Here is a 21,607-nt window from a genome sequence, read left to right on the forward strand (position 1 = left end):
CTGAAAGAAATACGGAGTGGCTATAGTAATAAGAGATAAAATAGATTTAAGAGCAAAAGATATTATCAGTAAGAAAGAGAGAAATTTCATAATGATAACAGGGGTCAGTTCATCAAGAGAACATAACAATTCTAAACATTTATTCACCTAATATTCACCTATTATTCAAAGATATGAAGCTTGGTTATTAGGTGAAAAAATGTTTAGGATTTATTATTACATGAAACAAAACTAATGGAACTTCAAGGAGACATAGACCTAGATAGGTCAGAATTGTTCCTTAAAAAGCCATGTGGAGTAGGTAGAGCTGGATCCATTCTATAGATCAGGAAACTGAGGTTCAGAGAAAGCAAGTGACTCACTGATGTCACAAGGCCAGACAAGTGCAGAACAATGGCTCCAGCTCAGGGCCTCTAGTCCCAAGTCTGGTGCTATTTCCTCACACTTTATGCTGTCAATTATAAGTGACCAAAACAAGAAGGGCTTACTTTTACCCTTGCTAGCTTTTCAATAAACCTTACATGCCTCCGCAGGCTGCATAAGTTACAATACCAGCTATGCAATTAAACAGGGGATTTAAATCTTCACTGTATCTCTTAATTGTCATACAATCTCATGCTTCCTCAACAAAACATAATGTCAGATAATTACTTATTGTCAAAATTTTAATTTGTGGGTACACAGTGTCAGATGATTTGGAGAGACTCTTGCATGGATTCCTTAGACACACGCCTATAATCTAGCATGCATGTGCATGTGTATGCACTCATTTACACCTCACCTCCACCCTCCTCCCACTACAACACTCCAGTCACGTCTTAGAGTATTATGGGAAAATTAGTTCCTCTAGGAGTTCAGAGGGAATTTGGCCTGTTTCCTGATAAACCACAGAGACAATCCTGAGACTGTATGCACTTGCACTGTGTGATTCTCCAAGGCTATGTCATTGCCAAATTAATTTTACAAAGCTTAATGATGTGCAAATTATAACCATTGCTCTACTGCACATTAAGCATCAGGAAAGCATTAAGATATATTTATAAAATAAAGATCTTTTTCTATATAGACAACATAGCTTTTAGTTGAAACTCCATACTTATCCTGTTGACAAAGTAAAATTTGTTCTTGATTACCTCCAAAACACACATTTTAATTTTTGCCTGTAACATAATGCATGGCTAAAATCAACAATAAAATATGGTTTCTTATGCAACAAGATTTGTTTCATCATTTATATAGAAGACTAATCAAGAATTGAAGTAAAAAAGGTGTATTAATAGAAACTTCCTTCATTTCTCTGTAGGTTAGGGTGAACAAGAATAAAGTCAAGCTGTTAGTGGCTCCTATTGGTTATCTGGGCAAGTTAGTTGCACTGATGTCACCACCCTTTGATGCCACTGTGTATTCCTCTGAGGACTGCCATAATTAGGCACCATTTTCCTGGTCTTAGTAGCAGGGCAAGCAGAAAATTGATAACTGAACAATTTAAGCCATCAGAGTTGATTTATTTTTCTTTGGAATATATGTAACTAGATATTAAAGTTGACTCTTCCTGTTCTCTGGAAGTTTTAGAAATGATCTTAAAGTGTGAGAATGCTCCTAAAGATGCCAGTACCTTCTTTCCTAACAAGAACTGTGAGGCCACTTGGGCAGAACTTGCTGGTTCTGATGTTTTGCCAATCACCCATTTCCAGGCTCCAAAAGAGGCTGGGGCAGGAATAAGGATTTTCTGTTGAGAGAGGTCTGTGAGCATTCCCTCTTATGGGTGGAAGAGGGCTTCCAGCTCTAGGAAATCTCTTGGAGAACTTGGAGTCTGAAGGACACAGAGCTTGGTAAGTGAGTCACACCTGAGAAGGCTAATGGCAAGCCACAGTGGCAGAGGTTAGCCCTGCTCACAACAGGAGAGGAGGCTGGGCCAGACTGGCCACGCCTCCTAGAGTGAAGTGGGGCAAGGGTGCCTACTGGCGGACCCTAGAGGACAGAGCAAGCCTGGATGTCTTGAGAGAGAGGCCCACAGGCATGAGATGCCTCCAACAGAGGGATGCAGTGTAAATTATACAGTATTTACTGTAAACAGAATCCTTAGCTATGGATGGTGCGTAACTCAGCCATCGTTAACCATTTTAAGAGGAGGTAGGAGAAAAAAGGAAAAAAAAAGAGCAAAATGGGAAGAAAATAACCAGAAGTTCTCTCAGTGTAGTGGAGGCAATCTAGTTGATTAAATCCTTTTTCTTAATACTCAGCCAAAAATGCTTATTCTGAGAAGAAGGGATGATAAATATCGTGTCCTTATTTTATATTTTTTAAAACAAATATATGAAGTTTCTCTTTATTTTTTATGCATTTCCCTCCATATTTCAGTAAGTTAGGATAGCATGGACTATATTTACATTTCATTAATTTTCTTTTTATTGGATACCAGATTTTCCAACACAACAATCCAATAGTGTGTAAACTGACTTGCTACTTTCTACATGCATATTTTATTACGTAGCACTCTCTTCCAAATACAGAGAATGTTTAATGAGAAGGGATCACTTTGATTTCCAGATTTCTCCTGATATATCAGCTGGGTTACTATTTCAGAGACTCTGAATCTTTTTTGTTTTTAAAGGAACAAAGCAAAGCTTCGCCATCAAGGACGACAGATAAACACTATGGTATAAAGAAGGGCAAACTCAAAATGGTGTTTCTTAGGGATTAATGAACCAAATGTGGCAAAAGGAGAAATCTGTGGGGAAGCAACAAAGACACTTTTCTTAATATTTAATTATTTCCTTTTCTTCAGGTAGACTTTGAACTCTCCAATCTCATCTTCTTTAGAGTTAAGATAGACATGCCAGTCATCCTAGATTTTATTATGCCTAAAGTATGAATTAATTTTGAGTGGACTACAATAATTGTGCTAACCATTTGGTTGAAGAGAAGATACAAGAGTTCCTTTGTGACCTGTGGAAATACAGAAACAGCCAACATTACGCAGGTGCGGCCAGGCATGGACTTGAGGGATCCCATCCCCCATGGCCCTGAACCAGAATGTCAGGGATTCTGTTCCACAGCTTATTTTTAATCCTGCTCTGTCTATGCCCAGCTTGAGGAAGTGGATGGGACATTTGTGGACTGGGGTTGCCAATTATTCTGCATCTGTCATAAATTCCTGTTGGCCAGCTGAGAAAAAAGCCTGTTATTTCTCATCTAAAATGTGTTTAAACATGTAGGCTCTATCCAAGTTGAGAAGCAATCTAACATTTATTATTAATTAATCACATCTCAATTGAAATGGCCCTAAGTGGCTGCCAAGTTACTGATTTCTTGGTCCACCAGATAACGTGGTGGCATGAGAACAGGGCTGTCTCTGGCTCAGCGGTCCCCAGCATTTTTGGCATCAGGGACAGGTTTCAAGGAAGACAGTTTTTTTTTCACAGATGGATGGACATGGTAGGATGGGATGGTCTCAGGATGAAATTGTTCCACCTCAGATCATCAGGCATTAGTTGGATTCCCATAAGAAGCATGCAGTATAGGTCCTAGTACTAGTCTGTGGCCCAGGGGTTGGGGAATCCTGCTCTACTGATGTCTTGTAACAGGGGCAATCCACAGTGTTCCCAGGGAAAGGTTTGGGTATTTGGTCTGAGGACACACACATAAAATGTAAAATATGCATGTTGCTTATGTAATGAACCATCTCAAATACTGTTCTTACAGTGGGCTGATCATGGTATTTACCATGGGAGGTGGTGGCGGGGTCCAGGCAGATACCACTGCATTGAAAGTATGGAGGTCTGTGGATGAGGGATGATGGCAAGAGTTAGAGGACCCCATAGGCCAGACATAGAAACTTGCTGGACTATAGTTCTCTCCTTTGGGCTGTGGGAAGAAAATCTAGGCAAAAGTTCTTAGCTTCATACCTCGTAATAGAAAGGGCTTGTAAATAATTACTGGACTTCAATTCATGGTCATTCACTGAGTTCAGCTGCAGTGTGTAGACTATAAGGTAAGTTCCCACCCCCAAGGAGTAAGAAATGTTCACAGCAAACAGAAGATTAAAATGAGGTACTGTAGAAGTCTGACCAATTTCTACTAAAATTTAGATATAAACTCGTTTGAATCTTTCTAAAACCAACCCTGTCATAGTTGAAGACATGGATGAATATTTAAAAGATGCATGAAAAATAAATGGAAACTTCATATATTTGTTTTAAAAAATATTTATAGCAAGGTTTTACAAGACTTCTGACATGTTTGCCTCCCCAAAGCCGTATCCAGAGTGGAAAATACAGCTAATGGGATAACTCTTGTGACACCCAAGCCAGATTGTTCACATTTCAAGTGTTTTGTCTTTGTGTATTTTTGCTTTAGGTCTGCTGGGTAGAGTCGCGGGTTCCTAAGGAACTAAACGTGCACAATTTACCCTTCCAGTCAAAAGAGTGTATGGGTTGTGAGAAGGTTAGTTTCCTCCGAGGGCTTCAGGGTCAACCCACGGAAAGACTGGGAACAGTGTTTTCTAGACCTATCTTTGTTCCACAATTATTTTTGCCTTGTGGTGTCGATGTGATATTTTTCTTTTCATGTGTAAGATGCTTTTCACCAGTATATAAGATACAATTAGCCACAGTGAGGCACTTTAAACACTCTTTGGTCATGTCTATAAAAGTAGATGTTTACCCAGGAATTGCCAAATTCATTTCCAAACCCCTCACATTATTTAGCTCATAGCTGCACCTGTCAGACCTTGCAGAGCCTTCTCTAGTCCTCTCAATCAGCAGTTAAGTCTGCCCTTTGTCTTTCATAGTCTTTGCCTTTATTCCACCGTGGGTTATGGTCTTGCATGTGCTTACTGCATCTACCTGGGGGTCAGGCTCCCTGACCCACCTTTCTACTCCTTCTACTGACCCATCCCCCTACCCACTCTGCCGGGAGCCTGGTTCAGAGCATTGCTTAGAGTTGGGACTCAATGACCAGTAACTGGAATAGACTGAAGAAATTCTTGTTGTATTAGGTGAATTTAGTAATGACCTAGAAATGATTTCAGTACAATAGAAAATAATGAGTATAAAATGACTACAGAGCCATAGGCTGTGCATGTCAAATTCTTCAGCCTGATATAAAAGGAATTCTACTTTTAAAAATTTCAATTAGCTTTTTAATGAAAAACTAATTCTATCAAGGAAATGTAATGTTTTAAAAAGCTCTGATAGCTAATTATTAACATGCAATTAAAAAAATTTGAAGGCTGTGATTTCACAGATAGAATGTTCACAGCAGTGAAATAAAAACTCCCCCAAGGCAATAAACAAAATTGACAGCTCTTTTACTTATAGGGTAAGGCACTTTCAGAATGCTTAACATCTTTCTGTTTAGTGGCAGAGAAATGGCCTGGATTCCATTAAGAATAAGCAGTTCACTGGATTAATTTAAGATTTTTAAAATTCTTATGTATAATATATTTTGATCTAATTTCCATTTTATTTCACAGTTCCCATCTATAAAAGAAGACGTCATGGCAGAAAGATCTTCCTAAAGGCACAGGTTGAGGGGCCAACATTGGTAGAAATGGGATAACAGCCATGCAATTCTGGTCGTTTCCTCTGCCTTTTACTGAGATTACTATAGATACCATTATATATATGACTATATATATATATATATATAACTATATACATAGAGTATTGGCTACTTTTAAAAAGCCTTTCAAATATAAAATATTTTATTTTTTTGGCCTTATAAATATAAAAGTTATTGCTATAATGTTTTGCAACTACATTAAAGTTGTTATCCAGAGAAAACATGAGAAAAACTAGTTTCTTGATATAATTGTTTAGAATTAGAAGCACCACCCAATTAGCCCGACTGGCATTACAGATACTTATGTTAACAGGCTCTTTCCAACCAATACAATCTTCCTTTGCTACAATTTTGCCTCATACCCTTTTCGTTGTCATACCACCTGCCATGAAAATTATCTGTCTGTCAAAGGTGCATTATTAATTTAACTTGATTGCTGTCACCTATTCAACAATTCTGTACAAAAATACTAGTTTGTTATCATATAGTTTCTCACATACAAGAAAGAAGTTAATGAGAAACACAATTCTTAGTGATAAAAATAATATATGTAGAATTTACAATATTGAAAAAATAGCTGTTTCCACTAGTGTTAACTGAAAAATGACTTAAAACCAATTTATTTCCTTAAATCATACAATATGTCTGTGTCGGGCCAAGTCAAAAAGGTGAGATGTTTTCAGAGCTGGAATCTTCCAAAAGCTCCAAAAGCTGATTGATAAAAACGGCATTTTAGCAAAACTTTGGAGACAGTAAAAAGATCAGAGGTTAAGAGGGTGATGGGATGAATAGGTGGAGCACAGAGGGCCTTCAGGGAAGTGAAACTTCTGCATGATGCTATAACGGTGGATCCATGTAATCAAACATTTGTCCAAACCTATAGTACGTACAACCCCAAGAGTAAGTCTTATGTAAACTATGAACACTGGCTAATAATGATGTGTCAATGTAGGTTCCACCATTGTTACAAATGTACCACTTTGCTGGGGGATGTTGATAGTGGAGGAGGCTGTGCAGTAGGGGCAGGGGTATTTGGAAAATCTCTGCACCTTCTCAATTTTTCTGTGAACCTAAAACTGCTCAAACAAAGTCAAGTTTTTTAAAGAGCATTTTGGCCTGTGGATAATCAGAAAGCTCTACGCAGCAATGGGGAAGTACATTCAGGGTGACATACACTAGGCTACCTAGTCTGAATGAATGCTACCTCAAAGTCAGAATGCTTAGTGACAGGCTATCTGACAAATCGGGCAGGCAGTCTTCTGAGACTGAGCTTCAAAAGAGATTTCCAGGGCCTCTTTCCGTATGAAAATTTTAGTGGAATATATGCTTATGTTTTCCTTTGCTCTATAAATTATATGATTGGGCTCAGAATTTTAAAGGCCAAGATTTCTGCCTTGAGTACAGGCCATCTGCATTTTACCAGTTATAGCAATTGAATGGCTTTACATAATGCTTAGCAGACCAATGACCACTGAGAACAATATGAAAAGAAAACTGAAAAACGGCTTCAACAGAAAGATTGAGTCGTTATTGGCTAGGTCACTGTGTGATATGGTCTGGCTGTGTCCCCACCCAAATCTCATCTTGTAGTTCCCATAATCCCCGTGTGCTGTGGGAGGGACCCAGTGAGAGGTAACTGAATCATGGGCGTGGTTACCCTCATGCCATTCTTGTGATAGTGAGTGAGTTCTCATGAGACCTGGCTCTATAAGGGGCATTGCCCCCCTTCATTCTGCACTTCCTCTTGCTGCTGCCATGTGAAGAAGGACATGTTCGCTTCCCCTTCCACCATGATTGTAAGTTTCTTGAGGCCTCCCCAGCCATGCCGAACTGTGAGTCAATTAAACCTCTTTCCAAGTCACTCCATCCTGAGTATGTCTTTATTAGCAGTGTGAGAACAGACTAATATGCTGTGAATAGGATAACAGGGAAAAAAGACCACTATTAAAGGATAAACTTATAAAAAACAACCTAGACTTCCCTTCCACTTTCTTAAAGAATAGACGTCAAACAAATAGGCAAAAATTGCTGCACAAAACACTAAGAGAAGGTTTAGAAACACATTCCATATCTATTGAGATAATCATGTAGTTTTTGTCTTTACTTCTGTTTATGTGATGAATCACATTGATTGCACATGTTGAACCAACCTTACATCTTGGGAATAAAGCCTACTTGATCAAGGTGGATAAGTGTATTAGCCCATTTTCATACTGCTATAAAGAAGTATTAGAGACTGTGTAATTTATTAAGAAAAAGAAGTTTAATGGACTCACAGTTCCCCATGGCTGGGGAGGCTTTATAATCATGGCAGAAGGCAAAGGAGGAGTAAAGGCATGTCTTACATGGTGGCAGACAAGAAAGCATGTGCAGGGGAACTGCTCTTTATAAAACCATCAGAACTCATGAGACTTACTCACTATCATGAGAACAGCACAGGAAAATCCCCCCCCATGATTCAATTACCTTCCACTGGTCTTTCCCATGACACATGGAGAAAATGTGAACTACAATTCAAGAAGAGATTTGATTGGGGACACAGCCAAACCATATCAATAAGCTTTTTGACGTACTGCTGGATTCAGTTTTTCAGTATTTTGTTGAGGATTTTTGCACTGATGTTCACCAAGGATATTCACCTGAAGTTTTCTTTTTTGTCATATCTCTGCCAGATTTGGGTATCAGGATGATGCTGGCCTCATAAAATGACTTAGGGAGGAGTCCCCCCATCCTCAATTTTTTTGGAATAGTTTCAATAGGAATGGTACCAGCTCTTCTTTGTACATCTGGTAGAATTCAGCCATGAATCCATCTAGTCCTGGACTTTTTTCATTTGGTAGGGTACTTATTCCTGCCTCAATTTCAGAATTCATTATTGGTCTGTTCAGGGATTCAATTTCTTCCTATTTCAGCCTTGGGAAAGTGTATGTGTCCAGGAATTTACCCATTTCTTCTAGATTTTCTAGTTTATGTAGATAGAGGTGTTCATAATATTCTCTGATGGTTGTTTGTATTTCTGTGGGGCCAATGGTAATATCCCCCTTATTTATTCTGATTGTACTTGTTTGAATCTTCTCACTTTTCTTCCTTATTAGCTAGCTAGTGGTCTATCTATTTTATTATTGTTTTTTCAAAAAACAAGTTCCTGGATTTGTTGATCCTTTAAATGGTTTTTCATCTCTCTATCTCTTTCAGTTCAGCTCTGATTTCGGTTATTTCTTATCTTTTGCTAGCTTTGGGATTTGTTTGTTCTTGGTTCTCTAGTTCTTTTAGTTGTGATGTTAGGTTGTTAACTTGAGACCTTTCTAACTTTTTGACATGGGCATTTAGTGCTATAAATTTCTCTCTTAACACCGCTTTAGCAGTGTCTCAGAGATTCTGGTACATTGTATCCTTGTTCTTATTAGTTTCAAAGAACTTCTTGATTTCTGTCTTAATGTCATTATTAATCCCCAAAGTCATTCAGGAGCAGGTCACTCAATTTCCATGTAATTTGTAGAGTTTTAAATGAATTTCTTAGTCTTGATTTTGAATTTGATTGTGCTGTGGTCTGAGAGACTGTTCTGACTTCAGTTCTTTGGCATTTGCTGAGGAGTGTTTTACTTCTGATTAATAGGGTCAATTTTACAGTAAGTGCCATGTAGCAATGAGAAGAACGCATATTCTGTTGTTTAGGGGTGGAGAGTTCTGTAGATATCTTCCAGATCCATTTGAGTTCTGTAGATATTTATCAGATCCATCTAATTCAGGACCTGAGCTCAAGTCCTGAATATCTTCATTAATTTCTTGTCTCAATGATCTGTCTAATATTGTCAGTGGGGTGTTAAAGTCTCCCACTGTTACTGGGTGGGAGTCTAAGCCTCTTTGATGGTCTCTAAGAACTTGCTTTATGAATCTGAGTGCTCCTGTGTTGGGTGTATATATATTTAGGACAGCTAAATTCTTCTTGAATTGAACCCTTTATCATTACATAAAATATAGGATTATATACATTTAGGACAGTTAGATCTTTGTCTTTTTTGTTCTTTGTTGGTTGAAAGTCTGTTTTGTCAGAAACTAGGATTGCAACCCCTGCTTTTTTTCTGTTTTTGATTTACTTACAGGATTTTCCTCCATCCCTTTATTTTGAACCAATGTGTTTATCTCAAACAGATGCAGAAAAGGCTCTTGATAAAATCCAACATCCATTCGTGTTAAAAACTCTCAATAAACTAGTTACTGAAGGAACATACCTCAAAATAATATGACCCATATATGACAAACCCACAGCCAACATCATACTGAATGGGCAAAAGCTGGAAGTATTCCCCTTGAAAACTGGCACAAGACAAGGATGCCCTCTCTCACCACTCCTACTCAACATAGTATTGGAAGTTCTGGCCAGGGCAATCAGGCAAGAGAAGAAATAAAAGGCATTCAAACAGGAAGAGAGGAAGTCAAACTATCCCTATTTGTAAATGGCATGATTCTATATCTCGAAAACCCCATCATCTCGGTCCAAAAGCTTCTTAAGCTGATAAACAACTTCAGTAAAGTCTCAGGATAGTGCAAAAATCACTAGCATTCCTGTCCTCCAACAACAGTCAAGCTGAGAGCCAAATCAGGAATAAATTCCCATTCACAATTACCACAAAAAGAAAGAAATACCTGGGAAAGCAGCTAACTAGGATGGTGAGAGATCTCTACAAGGAGAACTACAAACTACTGCTCAAATAAATCAGAGATGACACAAACAAATGGAAAAACATTTCACGCTCATGAATAGGAAAAATCAGTATCTTAAAATGGCTATACTACCCAAAGCAATTTATAGATTCAATGCTATTCTCATTAAACTACCATTAACATTCTTCACAAAACTATTTTAAAATTCAGTTGGAACCAAAAAGAGCCCAAATATCCAAGGCAATCCTAAGCAAACAGAACAAAGCTAGAGGCATCATGCTACCGGACTTCAAACTATACTACAGGGCTACAGTAACCAAAATGGCATAGTTCTGGTACAAGAGTAGACACATAGACCAATGGAACAGAATAAAGAACCCAGAAATAAGACTGCACATCTACAACTATCTAATCTTCAACAAACCTGACAAAAACAAGCAATGGAGAAAGATTCCCTATTCAACAAATGGTGCTGGGATAACTAGCTAGCTATAATATGCAGAAGATTGAAACTGGCCCCCTTCCTTACACCGTATACAAAAATCAACTCAAGATGGATTTCAAAATGTAAATGTAAAACCTAAAGCTATAAACACTCTGGAAGACAGCCTAGGTAATATTACTATTCAGGACATAGGCATGGGCAAAGATTTCATGAAGACACCAAAAGCAATTTGCATCCACAACAAAAATGGACAAATGGGATCGAGCAAATGAAAAAGCTTCTGTGCAGCAAAATAAATTATCAACAGAGTAAACAGCTGACAGAATGGGAGAAAATTTTTGCAAACTATGCATCTGACAAAGGTCTAGTATTCAACCTTTATAAGAAACTTAAATTTACAAGAAGAAAACAATCCCATAAAATGTGGGCAGAGGGCATGAACAGAGACTTTTCAAAAGAGAACATACATGCAGCCAACAAGCATAGGAAAAGCTCAACATCACTGATCATTAGAGAAATGCAAATCAAAACCACGATGAGATACCACCTCACACCAGTCAAAATGACTATTATTAACAAGTCAAAAAATAAGAGATGCTGGTGAGGTTGTGGAGAAAAAGGGGTGCTTATGCACTGTGGATGGGAGTATAAATTAGTTCAGCCATTGTGAAAGACAGTGTGGCAACTCTGCTCAAAGACCTAAAGACAGAAATACCATTTGACCTGGCAATCCCATTACTGGGTATATACCCAAAGGAATATAAATCATTATGTTATAAAGACACATGAACACATATATTAATTGCAGCACTATTCACAATAGCAAAGATGTGAAACCAATCTAAGTGTCCATCAATGATAGACTAGATAAAAAAAATGTGATAAATATACACCACAGAATACTATGCAATCATGAAAAAGAACAAGATCGTGTCCTTTGCAGAGATGGATGGAGCGGGATGCCATTATTCTTAGCAAACTAACACAGAAATAGAAAAACGAATACCACATGTTCTCACTTGTATGTGGTAGCGAAATTATGAGAACATACGGACACATAGAGGGGAACAACACACAACACACACCTTTTGGAGGGTGGAGGGTGAGAGGAGGGGGAAGATCAGGAAAAACAACTAATGGGTATTAGGATTAACACCTGGGTGATGAAATAATCCGTAAAACAAAATCTGTGACACAAGTTTACCTCTATAACAAACCTGCACGTTACCCTTGAACTTAAAAATTAAAAAGTAAACAACTGCATTCCATTAGAACTAGCCGTGAAATCCAAAGATATTTCCAAGAAAGCTTCAAGAATAGACTTCTCAAGAAACTTTAAAAAACCAGAACTGATTTTCATATGTCTGAGATGTTTAGATGTAGCTTTGCCTCAAAGAAACCCTTCTAGGTTTTTTTCCAGCCATATGATTCCATGATAGGATGCTGGGGCTATAATAACATTTGGATGATCTAAGAACATACAGAGCCTAGCATCTGCCTGCCACACAGAAGCACTCCACAAAGGTCTCATGTACATGATTCATTACATGTGTGTAAATGGAACACACTTGTCTATTTTTAGGTTAACTTGTGGTATCTCCATAATTTTCAGATTTTCTATTATTAAAAAAAAAGAGAGAGAGAGATTCAGCCGGGTATGGTGGCTCACGCCTGTAATCCCAGCACTTTGGGAAGCCGAGGCAGGCAGATCACGAGGTCAGGAGATTGAGACCATCCTGGCTAACATGGTGAAAGTCCGTCTCTACTAAAAATACAAAAAGTTAGCTGGGCGTGGCCGTGTGCACCTGTAGTCCCAGCTACTCGGGAGGCTGAGGCAGGAGAATGGCGTGAACCCGGCAGGCAGAGCTTGCAGTGAGCCAAAATCGCACCACTGCCCTCCAGCCTGGGGAAAAGAGCGAGACTCTGTCTCAAAAAAAAAAAAAAAAAAAAGATTCACCCTTAAGTCATTTAAATAAAATGATGGAAGAATGATTTCTATGTAAGTGATTTAAAAGCACAAGCACTCAATCCAAATCCTTCTGGGATACAAAGCATCCCAAAGTACATAACACAATTTCTTGCCTTATTAAGCTACAGCTTCATTACACAATTTAACCTCTTTTAGATGACTCACAATCATAATCTATAAAATTTAATTCAACACACATTTGAGGAGCATCCACTGTTTCAGCACAGTAACAGGTTTGCCAGCCTATGCCCATGTCTAACAACAACGCGAGAGATTGTGGTTATGTCAAAGTGAGGTTGAAAGTCAGTGCTGGGAACGCTGGGGCAGGATGGAGCTGACATCCCAGGGAAGGCAGGTGAGCATCAGGACAAAGAGCTGGGACTCAGAACTCAGCCCCCTGCGGGTTGCAGGTCCCGTCTTCCTTTGCTAACCTGCGTGGCTCTGGCCAGATTGTACAGTCTTCATTTCAGTATCGGTCAATGAAGATAACAATCACAACGCTTCCTGTGTAAGATAGTCACCAGAATTAACTGATGCACAACAGTATTTTTTAAAATATGAGTCACAGGAGGAATTTAGTGGAACATGATAACCACTTTAAAAACAAAATGAAGGCCGGGCGCATTGGCTCAAGCCTCTAATCCCAGCACTTTGGGAGGCCGAGACGGGCGGATCACGAGGTCAGGAGATTGAGACCATCCTGGCTAACACGGTGAAACCCCGTGTCTACTAAAAAACACAAAAATCTAGCCGGGCGAGGTGGCAGTTGCCTGTAGTCCCAGCTACTCGGGAAGCTGAGGCAGGGGAATGGTGTAAACCCGGGAGGCGGAGCTTGCAGTGAGCTGAGATCCGGCCACTGCACTCCAGCCTGGGCGACAGAGCAAGACTCCGTCTCAAAAAAAAAAAAAAAAAAAAACAAACAAAATGAAATAGAATAGAAAAAATCTCAAATGGAACAGAAAATAGCAGAGGGCATCACGTGTAGTAAATGTAAGTTTGTGGTGTGCATGTACTTTCACAGTGTGATTATAACTTATATTTTCTATTGCAGGTCACCATGGAACAAGTTCAAAAACCATAGGTATAAAGCTTTTGGCAGCCAGTGCCTAACATGTAGCCAGTGCTAAGAAATGGTGAAATAAAAATATAGCATTTAAGTTCAGCTTTAAACAATAAACATTTTTACCAAAGAGGATGAGATGGAAAAGGCAAGGAGAGTCCAATACACACGTACACACACACACAGACACACACACGTACACAAATGCAGACACGTAAAAGACATGGTATTACTTAGATACTGGATGGAAGAAGGTTAGTAGAATATGAAACTAGATAGGAGCTGCAGTTGGATTGTGGAAATCTATCTAGGTCATATTGAGAATTTTGAATGTCTTTAGGTAAAAAATGAGAAGTCATCCAAGAAATTTGCACAAAGGAATAACATGCTCAGATTCAGAATTGGAAAAATGAATTGTGACAGGGATGTGGACAGCAGACTGGGAGTTGAGCCTGGCAGTGGGAAGGCTTCTGACTTGGTTTTGGTTCCCCAGGGGAGGACCTGAAGCAAGGTAAGGGCAGTGGGTGTGAAAGGAAAGGAGATTAAGAAGACCTTGCATTGCGAGGCAGAGGTGGGCGCATCACCTGAGGTCAGGAGTTCGAGACCAGCCCGGCCAACATGGTGAAACGCCGTCTCCACTAAAACCACAAAAATTAGCCTGGCGTGGTGGTGGGCACCTGTAATCCCAGCTACTCAGGAGGTTGAGGCAGGAGAATCGTTTGAACCTGGGAGGCAGAGGTTGCAGTGAGCCAAGATTGTGCCACTGCACTCCAGCCTGGCAACAGAGTGAAACTCCGTCTCAAAACAAACAAACAAACAAACACACAAACAAACAAACAAACAAGACATTGCAGAGGGCTCTTGTGACATGATGTCACTTTGCTCATTTGTTTCCTCTGATCATATTGATCATATTACCCCTTCCTGCCTCTGATTTATCAGGTAAAATTCTTCTCTTCCTGCAAGCCAGGACTAGCTATGTGTTCCAAGCAACCGTCTCTGGCCCTGTGTTTGAGTGACCCCCCGTCCGTACTCCTGCACTGTGCTGTACACATCACTGCTGTGTCCTCTGTCACATCACACATAAGAGTGACATTGTCCAGTGTTTCCTGCCTTTCCTAGAACTTCTGGGTATGGGTTTGGAGCATACGTCGTGGTTCCCTTGTGGTTAACACATGGACCAGAATCTTACAACAGATTCTGGCCCATGATTTGTGCTGGAGCATTTACATGCCTATGTCAGAGCCTCAGAGATTTCTTTCTCTTTGTCATGAAACCTGCCTGGGTCCTTCCTGGAGTGAAGATAACACGGCATGGACTGCCATGTACTCACAATGAGCATGATCGTGAAAGAAAAATAAAACCATTGGTTGTTGTAAATCACTGAGGTTTCAGGCCTGTTTGTGATGCCCCCTAACTCAGCATCTCTTGAGTGATGTGATTCAGAACCTGGCTCAGAGCTTGGCATAAGAGTAGTGCTCTGTTTATTTGTGGTATAAATGAATAAATGATTAGGAGAGGAACTATAGGTAGCTCAGAGCTTCTGGTCAGAAAGCAGCAGATTTTGTCAGATCATCAGCTAAACTAGAACACAGGAAGAGAGGGAGAGACAAGTCTAAATGCGTTTGTGGGCACACTGAATGTGAAGTACTGGAGAGGTCTTCCTGAGTACGCAGATGGTGGTAAGTTGGAAATATAGGACTGATGGTTCTCTAAGATTGTCAGGATTAGAAATAAAAAATGTGAACTCTTTAATTTCAGACGCTAGTTAAATTATACGAGCAGAGTCAATGATCCACGGAGATAGTGAAGAATATTAAAAGTGATAAAGGAAGAATATTGGAAAATGCCTACATTTAAGGGTGGGAAGCAGAGGGACGACAAGCAACAAAGAATAAAAAACAAGATAATGGAAGCTAAGAAAAGGAGGATTTTAAAAGCAAACTGCTGTCTAGTAGTGTCACTATACGCTACAGTGACATCAAATAGGGAGGGTACTGGGAGGGAGGAATGACATTTTAATACAGCCAGGAGGTCCCTGTTTCGTGTGAGAGGAAGAATGAACACTGTGATGAGTATCATTGTAGATACACACGAGCATGTTAGACGCTGCTTTCCGGATTCCACGTTATACCACTTTCCCACTCCTTGAGATTCTGGCACATTTCTGGTCCTTGGAAGTCCCCTTTCGCCCTCAGCCTGACTATGGCTTTATTCGATGCAGTCTGCGGCCGGTTGGGAGGCAAACACACACCTGTTGCCTGGGGTGGGAAGCTGTCTGGACCTGGTGAGCTACTTTGCCTCCCAGAAAACCAGAAGACTTGTTTAATTCTAAGTTGTGGTCTACACTGTGAAGAGTTTAATTCCCCAAGTCTTCTGGGTAAGAAGAGTAGTGGTGTATTCTCACTGGTTCACTCAGCAACATTTATTGAGCATGTACTATGTATAGGAACTGAATAATATTATCATCTGAAGCTGGAATAACTAATGTGAATCACAGCTCAGAGATATTTCATGCCTTCTGACTTTTAGTTTTCATTAATGAGAAGTCTGTGCTTCCTAATTTTACATTTCTAAGCTCTGTAAATGAGATTAGCATTGTGAAATAGGCAATGTCTATATCATAATGCTTATTTAATGTGTATATAGTAAAAGCAGTCTGTATGTAAAATTTTTGCAGACTGCTTTTATGTAGACCGGAGCATCAGGGAGGAAACGAAGCTTGACTGTTTCCTTCCTGAGACCTCAAAAGGGCCGTCTCACGTCTTTGGACTTTCATTGCTTATAATAGATTGTTTGATCATTCAAACCATTATATATTAAAATTAATAGCCAGAATCTGCAAATTATGGGGATGAGGCTCTGAATCTAATGACTTTTGAGATTTTGCAGTTTGAATCTCTGATTGGGGAGTTTAATATCTCGTTGCACTGCTGGACCCCCGAGGGAAGGTTCAAGTTCAGTCAGCACCATCTGTAGACAACCTGTTTGCAGATTCCTTCTCAGTTACTCTAACTTGTCATCGGGCCACAATGTTTCAAATTCTAATGGCTTTTTGTAAGCTAAACTGAGACAGCACCATGAAATAAATGCCTATTAGCAGACATTATATGTCACATATTAGATTAAAAAGCTTGTCTATTTTAACAATGTCCTTTCCCAAGAAAGGGAGATGAATTTGGGATCTTGAGAGAAATTGACATCAGCGAGGAGGTTATCTGAGGGACTCTTATAAAAAGGATCAAATTACAAGGCATATTGTGTCCTGATTTATCCCCCTATGTTCTACATTCAACTATGAAATCATTTCAAATAAAAAAAATTCAGATTTATGAACAAGGAAAATATCTAGAGCTCGTACTGCCCTCTGGTGGTCATTCGTACACATAGCCAGAAATGCAAATGCCTCAGAAAACTTGACAGCATCCAGTTTACTGAAAGTCAAATTGCAGAAACTGACGGAAAAAAAATAATAAAGAAAAAACCAAAAAAACCAAAAAAACAAAAAAACTCTCCTTTCCTGTACTTTAAAGTTTCTTGATCATTTCATATTTAAAACAGAATAATAGATACTCTTTACAAATATTCACCTCTGAAGAGAAATAATTGTCTCTGACCTTGACTCTCAACGATATTATTTGATGTAAAAAATAGGCCTCATGGTCTTAAATGATGGTTAAGATAGATAGATAGGAATGTGGATATGGAGATGGAACTATTTTTAGTTCACTTCACTTCGATGAGGGTGCTCTGGGGTTCTGCACCTCCTTGTAACACTTTTTAGGTATCACCGCCTGGAAGAACACAGGCACCTGCTCATCATATTTCTACGTCTCTTGTCTTTTTAATATGGTCAAAATGCAACACAGAGATACCCTGATAAAAATCTCAGCTGTTATTTCCCACCTTTTTCTGGTTGGTTTGTTCTCATTACTGTCTTTTTTTTCTTTTTTACGGAGTCTTGCTGTGTTGCCCAGGCTGGAGTGCAGTGGTGTTATTTCAGCTCACTGCCACCTCTGCCTCCCAGGTTCAAGAGTTTCTACTGCCTCAGCCTCCTCCCAAGTACCTGGGATTACAGGCATGTGCCACCATGCCTGGCTAATTTTTGTATTTTTTGTAGAGACGGAGTTTCATATGTTGGCCAGGCTGGTCTCAAACTCCTGGCCTCAAGTGATCCTCCTGCCTTGGCTTCCCAAAGTGCTGGGATTACAGGCGTGAGCCACCATGCCTGGCTGGCCCTCATTACTGTCCCTTTTGAGAGTGTATTGTTAAGATCCTGGGCAGGTCAAATCCCATTGTTCTGTGGGCGAAGAGACAGGAGAAATCCCGGGGAAACGCATATCTACCCCCATCTAACAACACCTGTGTGACTTTATTTTCAGGATAGGATGTTTTTTCTTCCTTTTTTATTGTATGTAATTCTCAGGCTGGGAGGACAGAGCCAGATACAGCCTGTATCATCCACAAAGAGGGGCTTCCTCAGTAAGCATCAGTCACTAAGGACTCATTTCAAATAAGCCAGGTAGGGATTTTTAGTTTACAGATAAAGATCTGACTGAGAAGACAAAACGAGAGGAAGCTGCTGGTGTTTCTGTACCCTGCTAGGTGCTTTCTAGCCTGTTAGAGTCAAAACAGCAAACATGAATCCCGTAGCAAAGAGATCAATGACTGAATGAGTGAATGCTAATACAGATACAATTCAAGTTCTACTGGAAAATGAGTATGCTTTATTTCAGCAATAATTTTTGTCTCTCTTTGGTGAATACAGGGACACGTCAGTGTTAAGGAGAAAATCAGAAGCCACCCTGGGCAGGGTGGGGGGTCCTCGAAGAATTGCCACTCTCAGTAGAGGGCACAATGGCTCAGTTTTTTTTCTGTGTCTACGGTGCTCTACATCTCTGGGCTTTGATGGTAGGATTCAGCAAGTGAGGATTAACAGCATACTGAAAACCACATCAGAAGCCCATAAAAACACTGTGGAGCCTAACTCAGACCATTTACATTTACGTATTGACTTCAAGGACAGAGTACTGCCATGAATGCATAAGCAGTAGAGCACGCACCTTTTTTTAGCAGACAGACGGACCTTCATGGGCCAAGCAAGCCCACACACTCTCTCGCTCACACTCACTGTTGGGGTACACCAGGCCTCAAGGGCCCCTGTGGACTCTAAGCTTGCACAAACACATCACCTTGATGAAAAGATTAATCCATAAATTTGTTTGGGGATATTTTTCAGCCTTCACAAGGAAGGAGATTCCATCGCATGCTACAACATGGATGAACCTTGAGGATATCAGGTCAATGAAACGAGCCGCTCACTAAGTGATAAATGCTGTATCATTCCACATGCATGAGATCTCTAGAGGAGTCAAATCCAGAGACAGAAAGTAGAATGGTGGGTGCCAGGGGCTGGCTGGAGGGAGGATGGGGAATTCGTGTTTAATGGGGACAGAGTTTTGGTTTTGCAGAGTTCTGGAAATGGATGGTGGCGATGGTTTCACAACAATGTGAAGGTATTTAACACTGATAAACTCGATAATCAAAGTGGTTAAGATGCTAAGTTTTTGTATAAGGAGTAAGGAAAGGATCCAGTTTCAGCTTTCTACTTATGGCTAGCCAATTTTCCCAGCACCATTTATTAAATAGGGAATCCTTTCCCCATTTCTTGTTTCTCTCAGGTTTGTCAAAGATCAGATGGCTGTAGATGTGTGGTATTATTTCTGAGGACTCTGTTCTGTTCCATTGGTCTATATCTCTGTTTTGGTACCAGGACCATGCTGTTTTGGTTACTGTAGCCTTGTAGTATAGTTTGAAGTCAGGTAGCGTGATGCCTCCAGCTTTGTTCTGATTAGAGAGTTAAATGTTAGACCTAAAACCATAAAAACCCTAGAAGAAAACCTAGGTAGTACCATTCAGGACATAGGCATGGGCAACGACTTCATGTCTAAAACACCAAAAGCAACGGCAACAAAAGCCAAAATTGACACATGGGATCTAATTAAACTAAAGAGCTTCTGCACAACAAAAGAAACTACCATCACAGTGAACAGGCAACCTACAGAATGGGAGAAAATTTTTGCAATCTACTCATCTGACAAAGGGCTGATATCCAGAACCTACAAGGAACTCAAACAAATTTACAAGAAAAAAACAAACAACCCCATCAAAAAGTGGGCAAAGGATATGAACAGACATTTCTCAAAAGAAGACATTCATACAGCCAACAGACACATGAAAAAATGCTCATCATCACTGGTCATCAGAGAAATGCAAATCAAAACCACAATGAGATACCATCTCACACCAGTTAGAATGGCAATCATTCAAAAGTCAGGAAACAACAGGTGCTGGAGAGGATGTGGAGAAATAGGAACGCTTTTACACTGTTGGTGGGATTGTAAACTAGTTCAACCATTATGGAAAACAGTATGGCAATTCCTCAAGGATCTAGAACTAGAAGTCCCATATGACCCAGCCATCCCATTACTGGGTATATACCCAAAGGATAATAAATCATGCTGCTATAAAGACACATGCACACGTATGTTTACTGCGGCACTATTCACAATAGCAAAGACTTGGAATCAACCCAAATGTCCATCTGTGACAGACTGGATTAAGAAAATGTGGCACATATACACCATGGAATATTATGCAGCCATAAAAAAGGATGAGTTTGCATCCTTTGTAGGGACATGGATGCAGCTGGAAACCATCATTATTAGCAAACTATCACAAGAAGAGAAAACCAAACACCGCATGTTCTCACTCATAGGTGGGAACTGAACAATGAGATCACTTGGACTCGGGAAGGGGAACATCACACACCGGGGCCTATCATGGGGAGGAGGGAGGGGGGAGTGATTGCATTGGGAGTTATACCTGATATAAATGACGAATTGATGGGTGCTGACGAGTTGATGGGTGCAGCACACCAACAGGGCACAAGTATACATATGTAACAAACCTGCACGTTATGCACATGTACCCTAGAACTTAAAGTATAATAATAATAAGAAATGCAAAACAACAACAACAACAAAAAAGATGCTAAGTTTTACGTTTTGTGTATTTTACCAGAAAATAAACAAAACCAGTGTGTATATTCACTCCACAAACGCTTAGTGAATGACTACATGTGTCAAGTTCTATACTGGAAGCTGGAAACGCAAAGATGGAAGAAACACAGCACCTGCCGCAGAAAGTGTCATAATGTTTCTATGAAGACATCATCATTTTTGGTGGGTGATTTCAATGTTTTCTTTTTTTTTTTAATTTCCCTTTTTGATATGTTTTGGTGTGGTCTCAGAAGCAGTCTAATTTTATAATAATTATTCAGCAGCAATAATATGAATGATAACAAAAACCACACTTTGAATAGTAAATAACTTTTAGTTCCTTCACAATGAACCAGGCTGACTGCTATAACCGTAAGGGTAATGGATCTTCATGAAAGTCTCTCATTTCTAGCACAATAGGGTTTTGCCTGCTATTCTTTTCCCAGTGTGAGATGGAGGAGGGAAAGGGAGGGATGGGGTGGGGTGGGAGGGAAGAAAGGAGGGAGGGAAGGAGTCGGGAGGGAGGGAAGGCGTGAAGTGCCCGTCATGATGAGTCCAACAGTAAAATCAATAGGTGTTGTCCACTGACTATCAATTAAGGCACAATTAAGGCCTCTGGGCTTTGATTTTGATCAGGCTGCTGGCAGTTTAGTGGGAACTCACCAAATAAACAGTAATTCCAGACAATTGTCCCCCTTGTCATGATTCAGGAGCGTATTTTCAAATGAGGTGTAAATGAGGACTTTGCTTTGTATGTGGAGACAGCAGGGGCAAAACAAAACCACCAGAAAGACCCAAGTAGGTGGGAAACAAAGGAACGAAACTGTCCAGCACGAGCACCT

At 39.9% G+C, this 21,607-nt stretch overlaps 1 protein-coding gene across 1 annotated transcript in view; it reads right to left on the reverse strand.

Annotated features, from left to right (window-relative positions):
- Positions 1-21,607, reverse strand: part of DSCAM (Down syndrome cell adhesion molecule) — an 849,899-nt gene that overhangs the window by 84,804 nt on the left and 743,488 nt on the right. The gene's annotated exons all lie outside the window — the stretch shown is intronic.

This window comes from Colobus angolensis, unplaced genomic scaffold (assembly GCF_000951035.1).
Source record: "Colobus angolensis palliatus isolate OR3802 unplaced genomic scaffold, Cang.pa_1.0 Scaffold38, whole genome shotgun sequence".
In the NCBI taxonomy this organism is placed as follows: domain Eukaryota; kingdom Metazoa; phylum Chordata; class Mammalia; order Primates; family Cercopithecidae; genus Colobus; species Colobus angolensis.